Source organism: Rutidosis leptorrhynchoides, chromosome 5 (assembly GCF_046630445.1).
Source record: "Rutidosis leptorrhynchoides isolate AG116_Rl617_1_P2 chromosome 5, CSIRO_AGI_Rlap_v1, whole genome shotgun sequence".
Lineage (NCBI taxonomy): Eukaryota > Viridiplantae > Streptophyta > Magnoliopsida > Asterales > Asteraceae > Rutidosis > Rutidosis leptorrhynchoides.
The window spans coordinates 65,668,777-65,680,802 of NC_092337.1; the positions used below are offsets into that span (position 1 = coordinate 65,668,777).

The 12,026-nt window shown below is 31.8% G+C and overlaps 1 pseudogene; it reads left to right on the forward strand.

Annotated features, from left to right (window-relative positions):
• Positions 1–10,290: 10,290 nt before the first annotated feature.
• Positions 10,291–11,597, forward strand: LOC139848708 (uncharacterized acetyltransferase At3g50280-like; annotated as a pseudogene).
• Positions 11,598–12,026: the final 429 nt, after the last annotated feature.

Sequence of the window (12,026 nt, forward strand, 5' to 3'; positions counted from 1 at the left end):
GAGGAATGATTAGTGGTTCAAGATCTCTGAATTGTTCCCTGAATATCCTCTGGATTCTCAATTTTGAGTTCGGGTTCAAAAAATGGATTATTGGAAATTTGAATTGGAGTACTTGGTCGACTAGATGACGATTCTAAAGAAAAATCAACGACGACAATATTGGCTAGATGTCTTGATCGAGTTACAGGTGGTGAACGTATAAAAGGTGGTGAACGTTTTGCTCGGTGCATTCACTGAATATCCTATTAGTTATAAATGATAAAAATTATATAAGTTATCAAATTAATAGACTTTTCTGATTTTGCCCACGTTTCGAATAGCCAATAGATGCAGCAGGTTGCCAGGACCCTTTAAATCGGAAGCCCACAACTCGCCACTAACAAATCCAACTATTACTACGAACCAGAAAATTTTGGATGTCTATCAATTTAACCGCTTAAAATAATTTTTTCGTTTTGAAATTTTAGAGAAGAAATAGAAAATTCTATGTCCTAAAAACTAGAGTGTCGAGAAATAAGAAAGAAAAAGAGCGCGTCGAAAAACGTCGAAAAATAAAAGGTCGAAAAATAAAAGGTTGAAAAATAAACAGTCGAAAAATAAAAATAAGAAAATAAGCATCGAAACTTAGTATTCTAAAAACTGAAAATTAAAAGTTGCGTCTAAAAGTATTAAAGCTTAAAGGAATTCTATATCCAAAATGGCAATAACTTAAAAGTCACTAAAATCTATAAAATATTAAGGCGATGAGCGACGTCGTAAAATTCCAAAGCGCCCAAGTCTTGATCTAAAGAAAAAGCACCTAAAGGATTTTACGGCAAAGCCTAAAAATTTAGAAATAAATAAAAAAAATAACTACAGCAAAAACTATATCTTAAAACTAGTTACGAACGATAAAAATACAAATATTACGAATAAAAAGATATAAAATATAAAAATAATACTTAAAGTTATAAAAATACAATTTTTATAAAAATATTATTTTTATATTATTATTTTATAAAAGTATTAATTTATTATATTAATAAAACTAATTATAACTTAAAAATACAAAATAAATAAAACTAAAACTAATTAATATAATAATTAACCCTAATTAGGGTTTAATAATAATAATAATTAATAATACTCGGTAATTAATGATGTACGATGTTCAAACCTGGCGTGTCAGGTTACATCATGCGATCGCATGAGGTTTCTTTGTTAATTCCATGCGGTCGCATGGTTCGTGGATCCAGGCCAGATATTTGGGATTCTACAGTGTCGGCCCGATTATTTTTAAAATTTTTTTTTCTGTTTTATATTTCTGTTTTTAACTTATAAAATATTTATAAAAACTTATATTTTAAAAAAAAATTACCTATTAGTTTTTGTAACTAAAAAAAATACAAACTTTTTAATTTTAAAACGTATAAATATAGTAATATATATATATATATATATATATATATATATATATATATATATTATGTTTTTATATTTTGTATATTTAACAAAATATTTTTATAAAATAAGAAATATTATATTTTTACAAAAATATATTAAAAACTAATTTTTTTATAGCGTTTCGCTTTCGGCGTTGTAGAAATTCCCTGGCAGCGGCGCCAAAAATACTTGATGTTAAAGTAGAGAGGTACGAAATAGTTATATTTTTGTTACGAAATACTATTAAATACGATACAATTTTACACATGTTATTTATTTATTTATAGAGTGGATATACCTAAACCTTGCGACAACACTTATAGGCAGTGTACCTAATCGTACAGTAGTGTAGTTTTTAGTAAGTCCGGTTCGTCCACAGGGAACTAGCCAAGTTTAACGCTATATTTTTTTATACTATATTTTTAATATATATATATATATATATATATATATATATATATATATATATATATATATATATATATATATATATATATATATATATATAAGTAGTATTATTATTATAAAAGAGGGTTTTTACCGTTTAATGACCGGTTTGTCGATTTTATGTCTTAAGTCGCAATTAAAACCTAATGTAAAATATTAAATATACAAATGACTTAATTTAAAGCGTAAATTAAATGACGATAATAAAAGTGCAATAATTTAAAGTGCGATAAATAAAATGATGATAAATAAAATTGCGATAATTAAAAAGTACGATAATTAAAAGTGCGATAAATAAAATGACAGTAAATAAAAGTGCAATGAAATATGAAATAAAGAAATTATGTTTATTTAAACTTCCGTAATCATGATGTTTGACGTGTCGATTTTATATTTATTACCATGGGTTGATTGTCCTTTGTCCTGGATTATTCAATATGTCCATCTGGTTTTTGTCCATAACAGTCCATCAGTCATAAATATAAAGTGCGAGTGTCCTCGTCAATTTATCCTTATATCCGAAGTCAAATATTCCAACTAATTGGGGACTTAAACTGTAATAAGGTTTTAATACTTTATTATCAATTACACTAAGTGTCCTTGCATGTAATCCACCCCTGTTTTAATGAGTCCATTGACTATTTATCCATTCCCGTGTCCGGTCAAATGAACGATTATTAGTACTTATAAATATCCCACCCATCGTGTCCGATCGAGTGTATGTGGTTATTTATAATTACGTCCAATTGTAAATCTTTATATTAAATTAACGAACTAACATTCAGTTAAACAAATATAAAGCCCATTAATAGTCCATAGTCCAATTTCTACAAGTGTCGATCTTTTGTCCAAACCCCAATTATGGTCCAAAGCCCAATTACCCCGTTTTTAATATTTAGCCCAACATCATGATTACTTCGGCTTAAATAAGCATAATAATAACTTAGCTACGAGACATTAATTTAAAAAGGTTGAACATAACTTACAATGATTAATAATAGCGTAGCGTTACACGGACAGAATTTTGAATTACACACTTAAAACATTCGCTAACATAACTTTATTATTATTAATCTTAAATTAAAATTAAAATTATAAATATAAATATATATATATTTGAGAGTAAGAGAGATTGATATATTGTGTGATATTTTCGTCCGAAAAACTGCTGAATTTATAGATGTGGCCAAGCTCCTGGGCTCATGCGATCGCATGAGTTTTCTTCATGCTGGCCATGTGATCGCATGGCCGTCAAATACTGGTCACAATTCATTTTAAACGTGGGCTGCTCTAATTTTAATATATATATATATATATATATATATATATATATATATATATATATATATATATATATATAATTTTATATAATTAATTATATATTATATTATATTCTTGTACTCCGTTGACTTGTAATTTTAGCTCCGTTGCGTCGCGCGTTGATAATTGACTTTGGTCCCGGTTCCGGATTTTCGAACGTCCTTTCGTACGATTTAATATCTTGTACTTTGCGTTTCGCAGCTCGTACTCTTGTAACTTTTAGACGTTTCTTATCAATAAATTGAACCACTTGGATTGTACTTTGTACTTTTGAGCTTTTTGGTCGTTTGCGTCTTCAAATCGCCGAATCTGTCTTTTGTCTTCACCTTTTATTATTTAAACGAATATCACTTGTAAATAGAACAATTGCAACCAAAAGCTTGTCTTTCTTGAAGGATAATGCTATGAAATACATGTTCATTTTTAGCATTATCAGTATGACGTTGATGTTCGAGGTACAGATTGTGATGTTGAGGTGTAGGATGCGGATGTTGTTGTTGGTGGTGGTAATGATACTGTTGGTGTTGATGATGGTGGTACTGTTGATGCCGGTGATGCTGCTAGTGCTTGTAATCTCTGCACCATATTCTCCAAAGCCACTACCCGAGCGCGAAGCTCGTTGACTTCTTCTACTACACCGGGATGATTGGTGGTTCGGACGAGCGGATGAATAAGATCCAGAATTTGAGATAATATATAATCATGACTAGATACTCTGGAGATGAGAGAGAAAATGGTATTACGAACAGGTTCGCCAGTAAGTGCTTCAGGTTCTTGTCCAAGAGGGGAATGTGGTGGATGGAAGGGATCACCTTCTTCTTGTCTCCAATGATTAAGTAGACTACGAACCCATCCCCAATTCATCTAGAATAGATGATGGCTGATTGGTTGATCCATTCCGGTTACACTGTCTTCGGAGTTCAGGTGAATATCCATTTCGGAATAGCTGTCGGAGTTTAAGGAATTTGAACTAGATACGGGTTCCATCTTGTATAATTAGAGAGATGATTTTTGATATGAAATAGATTATAGAATTTAGATTGGTATTCTTCAACACATAATTTACATATGTATATATAATACCAACATCCTATAAGTTACGGAGAAATTTTCGGAAGATGTCAGGAAAAGTTTACAGTAACAGATATGCTAAGATTTGAATTCGTCTGTACACTATGTATGCAATAAATGCAGGAAATGTGTCTAGACTTAAGAATGATAAGCATGTAATTTCTGACAAGAAATGATAAGTAAAACTCGGTAAAAATAGAGACGGTCATAGTCCAGACTCGCTAATGCATCCTAACAATTACCAGTTAAACACACTAATGCAAATTATGGTTCCCTATGACCTCAAGCTCTAATGCCAACTGTGATGACCCGAATACATCATTCATTGATTTCATAGTGAGGTTTTGACCTCTATATGATACGTTTTGTAAACATTGCATTCTTTTAAAAAGGCACACCATAAATGAATATATAAATCCAAAGTTTTCAACATCAGATGATTTCTACGTATAGACAATCACCGTATATAATAGTTTTTAACAATACATCTATTGACAATACAGTCAAATAAGATACATGATGATGATTTTGTGAATGCAAAGTTTTCTCGAATAAAGCATGTATGACTCCATGTACATAGCTTGTATAATGTATAAGCAAATAGTGGAAGACTTCTAGGAACCTGAGAATAAACATGCTTAAAAGTGTCAACAGAAAGGTTGGTGAGTTCATAGTTATAAAGGTGGATCACAAGATTTCAGTTGTATCATCCAGAAACGTTTATCAAAATATTCTACAAGATTGAGCACCCTGGTAACTAAACTTAACGTATATAATAAGTACCCCTGTTTTAACATACATGCAACCAACATGTACAATACACGCAAACCAACGTGTATTAAACTCAAATAGAATACGTCAGTTTTATAGTTCAGGCTAGGGTTTCTATACCTGGAACAGACGGGGATGTCAAGCCCTATGGATCCATATACAACTATTCGAGCCCACCAGTTCTTATAACCGGCAGCTACTAGTTACCAAAGCTAAGGTATTTTCGGTTCAAACTCAGTGTAGAATTAAGTATGTACTTATATCCATTGCGTTTAAAATAAAGTGCATGTATTCTCAGCCTAAAAATATAGATTACAAAAGCAATTAAAAAGGGATCTATAAACTCACAATACTGTATTTCGTAGTAATTATGCATATGACGGCACTGAACAAGTGCAGAGTTGACCTCTGATTCATGAACCTATATCAATTATATATATTAACACATATAATCTTAATCGAACAAATTATATATTGATATTAATAATATATATTATTTCAATATATATATATATATATATATATATATATATATATATATATATATATATATATATATATATATATATATACTTTTTATATATGTTTTATATAAGTATTTATTTGGTAAAATAATATTAATAATGATAATGAATAAAGTATTGTATTATTTTGTAATAATAATAATAATCATAATAATAATAATAATAATAATAATAATAATAATAATAATAATAATAATAATAATAATAATAAATTCATAAATTGATATCATCATCATTAATATATCATTATCATCATCCCATCATCATGATCAATATCATCATCACTTTAAAAACATCACTATCTTTTGAATTCGTAACACAAACACAATATGTATATATTTTGGTTATCTTTTGTATCATATTTCATATTAATTATATTAATATTAATAATAATTTTTACGAAAATAATAGTTTCGGGTTAAAACTGTAATTATGAAATACTTAAACTTAATTTTACAAAAGTAAACACAGTTGAAGAGCTTAAAAATATCATGTCATCTTCATTGTTTTCGCTCGTACAGCAAGATCAAAACATAGTGTTTTTATTGTTATTATTATTATTCTTTTGAAATTTCTAGGTGTATATAATTTAGTGAAACCAACCATTGATCAGATTTTTACAATATATATATATATATATATATATATATATATATATATATATATATATATATATATATATATATATATATTGTGGATTTCAGTTATGAATTAATATTACTTAGTACATACACTTCTCGACAATCCACTCAAAACCGATAACTTTATTGGTTGGTTTCGATTTGTTTCGATCCCGTATATGAATATCGTATGATTAATAAAATCTAGTAATATAATATATTCAAGTTAGGATAAAGCTATACCTTCACGATAACACCGAATCGAATAGGTAAAACTTTTTGTTCTTAGCCTCTTTCTTTAGCTCCGCTCTAGCTAAGAGTGTCTTTTACAATTGATTATTTGTATTTTTGAAGTTTAAAATTTCCGAAACTGAATAACGTAGACGAGAGTTTGAATTTATCTAGGCTTATAATCGAAACAAAAACTCAAACAACACAAAATAAAAAAAATGGTTCGATGGTGGCGGACGACTGGTGGCTCGATGGAGATGGTGGTCGGAGACAAGGTAGCAGGGAGAAAAAGGGTAGTCGACGGTGACCGTTAATGATGACTCTGGTGATGGTGGTGTCGGGTTGGAGAAGACAAGGTGGTGGTGGCTCGATGGTAACGAGGGTTGAGGGGTACATCCGAAGTATATGTAGAACCCGAATAGTAGAAGTATAGCATCTTTTAATGGAAGCAGGTTATGGTTTGTTAATGGTGTTCATGTGGTTTGGTAGTGGTGATTGATGAGTGTTAGTGATTAGTTGTGATTGACTAAACAAGTCAATGAAATTGGTGGGTTGAGTTGCACAAAGAGGGGATAAACAACAGAGTATTATATAGGAGAATTAGATGTAATAAATATAATAATCATTACGTAAACCAAGAGTTTAACAAAAACGTGCGAAACTCAATGCTAGTTGTCAAATTTTGGATTTTTTTTATGAGATGGGAAATGGGTTTTGATGAGTGCATGAATTAGAAACAGATGACTAGTAGTAGCCTGTCAATGGTTTCAATGGTGGGGGTTCTAAGTTAAATAAGTAATAAAGAGGCAAAGATAAGGAACATGTGTGGTGTTTTAATTAATGAATGGAGAAGTAATATTTAAAGAAAAGAAAGAAGACAATAACATGTTCATATACTGTGTGTGATTGGCATTCGAGAAAGCAAAAGTAAAATATTAATATATCTTAATATACATATACATATGCTAGTTCACTATGAGTTGGCAAAGAAAATGACAGTGATATTATTAGAATAAACATCCATTTTTCTCATGAATTAAAGAAACAGTCGCCACTTATTTTGTTTATATGTACCGACGGTTTTATCTGAGCTGATATCCCATGCTCCGTTGTTAAACAGTGAAGGTTAAAGGTCTTTGGAAAAATCTCATATTTTAAATAAAATATCTTTATTTATTTTAGTCATTATTTTATAAAAATGGTCATTAATTGTTTAAAATTATTAAATATAAATTAAATCAACTATCTGCGCTCGATACTTGGTAAAATATAAAAAGTTTTAAAATTTAACAAATAGCTTCTAAATACATTTATAATAAGCCTATAATTTATATAACTCATTTTCGGACAATCGTTTATTTTTAAAATCACATAAGTTCTTTTTAATTTTTTTTTAATAACGATCGAATGACAATTGAGCGTTACTGTCGATTACAAAATAAATTCAAAATTATATATATATATATATATATATATATATATATATATATATATATATATATATATATATATATATATATATATATATATATATATATATATATATATATACATATTTATATTTAAATATATATGTATCTATTTACAATTAGTTGTTCGTGAATCGTCGAAAATGATCGAAGGTTAAATGAATGTATGAAAACAGTTCAAAAATTTTGAGACTCAACATTACAGATTTTGCTTATCGTGTCAAAAATATTAAATCGTATCGAGAGTTTGATTGAAAATTAGTCGAAATTTTTCGGGTCATGACACTTAACCATTTGCATTATATTTTTTTTAATACAAATTCGATTTGTTGATTCAAAAAACTTAAACGTCCGTAACCCAAAAGATTACAAGTATCATTTTTATATCGGAGAAGGCCGAGGTCTCTCCCTGATTGTGAAAAGCTCTGTCTTTGACCCAAATAATAAAGGTCTTGAAAATAAACCTAAGCAAAAGTTGCGTATATGGGATCGGTACCTTCAAAGAAGAACTGAGGGATGTTGCCACTTGGTTCGGTTGCAAAGAAGGAGTTTTTCCCTTCACCTACCTCGGGTTACCTATCGCGGTAAATATGAAACTCCAACACAATTGGCTACCTATTGTGGAAAAATTCAAAAAGAGACTTGCGAATTGGAAAGCTAAATCCATATCCTATGGTGGTAGACTCACTTTAATTAAATCGGTTCTAATTAGCCTTCCACTTTACTACTTCTCTCTTTTTATGACACCAACTTCAGTCATCAAACAACTAGAAAGTTTGCTTCGCGATTTTTTTTGTGGAGGGTCAAATGATATTAAAAAGATGGTTTTGGTTAAATGGGATCAAACCCTATTACCTTACAACTTGGGTGGGTTAGAAATCGGATCACTAAAATATAAAAATTGTGCCTTATTAGTCAAGTGGTGGTGAAGATTTCTCGCATATAATAATTCGTTTTGGGCTCGTGTAATTAAAAGCATATATGGAAAAAAAAAATGGCACGTTGGGTTGTATTTATCCAAACCATAATCAAAATTTTAAATAATTCACCGGTAGACCTTGGTCTAGCATCATTAATATTGAACACACCCTAAAAAAATTAGGGTGTGACTTGACTAAGTCTTTCGTTAAGATAATAGGTAAAGGCTTTGAAACAAGTTTCTGGAACGACAAATGGTGTGGTGAGACAACTTTAAAAGGGAAATTTTCGAAACTCTTTAGACTGGAACAACACAAGGGAAGTTGCTGTAGCTGACAGAATCAAATGGGACGCGAAATCAGTAGCTGTTTTTTCATGGAACTGGAGCTCGGAACCAAAGTGGAGATCTGCTGCAGAACTTTCCTCCATCGAAGATTTAATAAGAAACTACACTCCTTCAGGAAAAGATAGAGGATAAATGGTCGTGGAAATTCGACTCCAAAGGCAGATTCTTTACTAACTCACTGTCCAAATTGCTTGATGGGATTGCTGGCCAAAACGTTGCTCTGATCGATTCTACCATCTCCAACAACAAAGTCCCTCAAAAAATAGGAATTTTTGTTTGGCGGGCGAAACAAAACAAACTCCCGGTTAGAGTGGAACTTAATAATCGAGGCATTGATCTTCATTCGGTAAGACGCCCCGTTTGTGACGACGATTTAGAATCCACACAACACGCGCTAATCGAATGTAAAACAGCTTCCGGAGTCTGGGTCGCAATCAGTGGAAACTGAACCATATAAATTTAACATTCTTGAAAGAACTACTCAAAGGCACCAACCCGGATTTAAAAATATGCTCGGGTTTATCCTTATGGCATGTTTGGACAACCAGATACTTTATATGGAAGAACCGCAATGAGCTCTGGCAAGCAAAATTAGTCGCCGACATACAAACGAAAAGTTTTGAATGAATATCTTGTAGATGGGAAAAGAGCAATCACGATTGGCAAAATTGGTTAATAAATCCTAAGCTATTCGATGCAGACCCCCCCCAAAGAGAAAAGGAATCGGTTGAAGAAGCGAAGGTTGAAGTTTAAACATTCGAATTTGAAACTGCTACTATATCTGCTGTTGATAGCTTGTATCATATTTCATATTCTAGTCTGTAGTCTCGTGGTGTTAACTGCTTGGTTAGGAATACTCATTGTACAGATTCTATTTATTACGTATTAATAAAATTTCTCTGCTTTTCAAAAAAATAATAATAATAAAGGTCAGTGTCTATTTTACATCTGGAAAATGGTTTTCAAAAACAGTTCGACCGTCCTAGGTTAAACAATGTAAAATACTTTGATTTTCGCGTGAAAAACTTTAGTGGACTATATTCTATGCTTCTACTCTTCGCTTAATTCCTATATTATCCTCCATGTTTACCAACATAAGCCACACATTTCTTGGTACACAACATATACCTTTCCTTATAAATTCTTTTCCAATGACTTCACCGTCCGTAAAGCTTATATCTGAATGCTTAGTAAAACCATTACACGATCTCTCACCAGATGCAAAGCAACCAATCTACTTCACACCTTTTGAGCTTGTTTTCCTGAACGCCAACTATAGCCAAAAAGGTCTACTTTTCGCTAAACCATCACCATCCGAAAATCCACATTTTTCGATAACCGATTTCTTGGACAAACTTCAGCACACCCTCTCCGCGACCCTCACCCATTTTTACCCACTCGCAGCCCGTTTAGCCACTCAAAAACAACAAATTCCACCATCTTCTGTTATCTACATAGACCCCGAAAATAGTCCTGGTGTCAAGTTTATATACGCCAAAACCGACGCTAATATATCTGAGGTACTTAACCCTGTCGAAGTACCTTTACTTGTTAATTCGTTAACCGAGCTGACCGATCATCGGTCAGCTCGGTTAACCATCTTCTAGCCGACGGTACGTCATTCTGGCATTTCATGGCTACTTGGAGTGAAATATTCAGATCAGAAGATGTAAACGTTTGTTTTATATCGCGTCCTCCGGTATTCAAACGATGGGTCCTTGAAGGATCCGACCCGATTGTAAGTCTTCCTTATACACATGAAGATCAATTCATTGAACGTTCTAAGCATCCGCATGTTAAAGAAAGATTCTTCCATTTTTCATCGGGTTCGGTTTCAAGACTAAAAGAAAAGGCAAATACCGAATCCAATATGAACAAAATTTCAAGTTTACAAGCAGTGTGTGCACTTATATGGAGGTGCGTTACACGAGTGAGACGACAGGCGGGAAACAGTGAAACCGTTTGTAAACTTGTTGTTTGTAACAGGCGTAGATTGAACCCGCCTTTATCGGATGATTATTTCGGGAATCCGATTAGTACGGTGATCGGAACATCGACTGTGGAGGATCTTCTGACTCATGATCTCGGATGGGCGGCTTTGAAGTTGCATGAAGTGGTGAAAAACTATGATGGTGCGGTAGCAAAAAAGTGGGTCGGGTCATGGTTTGAGAACCCGGTGGTGTATAAAATGAGTGGGTTATTCTATTCTAATATGGTACATTTTGGGAGCTCACCAAGGTTTGATATGTATGGGTGTGAATTCGGGTTGGGGAAAGCGGTTGCGGCTAGAAGTGGGTTCGTTAATAAAGCTGACGGGAAGATGACGTTGTATCCGGGTCGAGAAGGAGGTGGAAGCATGGATGTTGAAGTTTGCCTTGTGCCTGAATGTATGATGGATCTTGAATGTGATGAGGAGTTCATAAGCGCTCTAGAGATCGAGTTAATTAACAGGTTTTAATTAGGGTGAAGATATGATTCAATAATTGTTTAATTAGAATGTATGATTCGTTCTAAATAGACTTGTTATACTCTGTATCAATATCAAGAAAAGCAATCAAATGACAACATTTTCATTTTTAATTTTTGTGAAATACTTGTGAAATGATCCCTACAAAACAATGCAGCCAACAAGCTGCATGTTAGTCTCAAAAAGTAGCACATTTTTTATTTTATTTTTTCATTTTTTTTTTCATTGTTCGTCAAATTTTTTCAATTTTGAAAACAAAAATCCCACTCATCACAAGATATTGCAAGCTTCTGACATGATTGGCTATTAGAAAGAGGACTACATAACATCGATCTAATACATAAAAATCAGTTTTTAACACACGAATATGTAGAGTGTTGGCTACATACTTTTGTAGCTAAGATTAAAAAGAAAAAACAT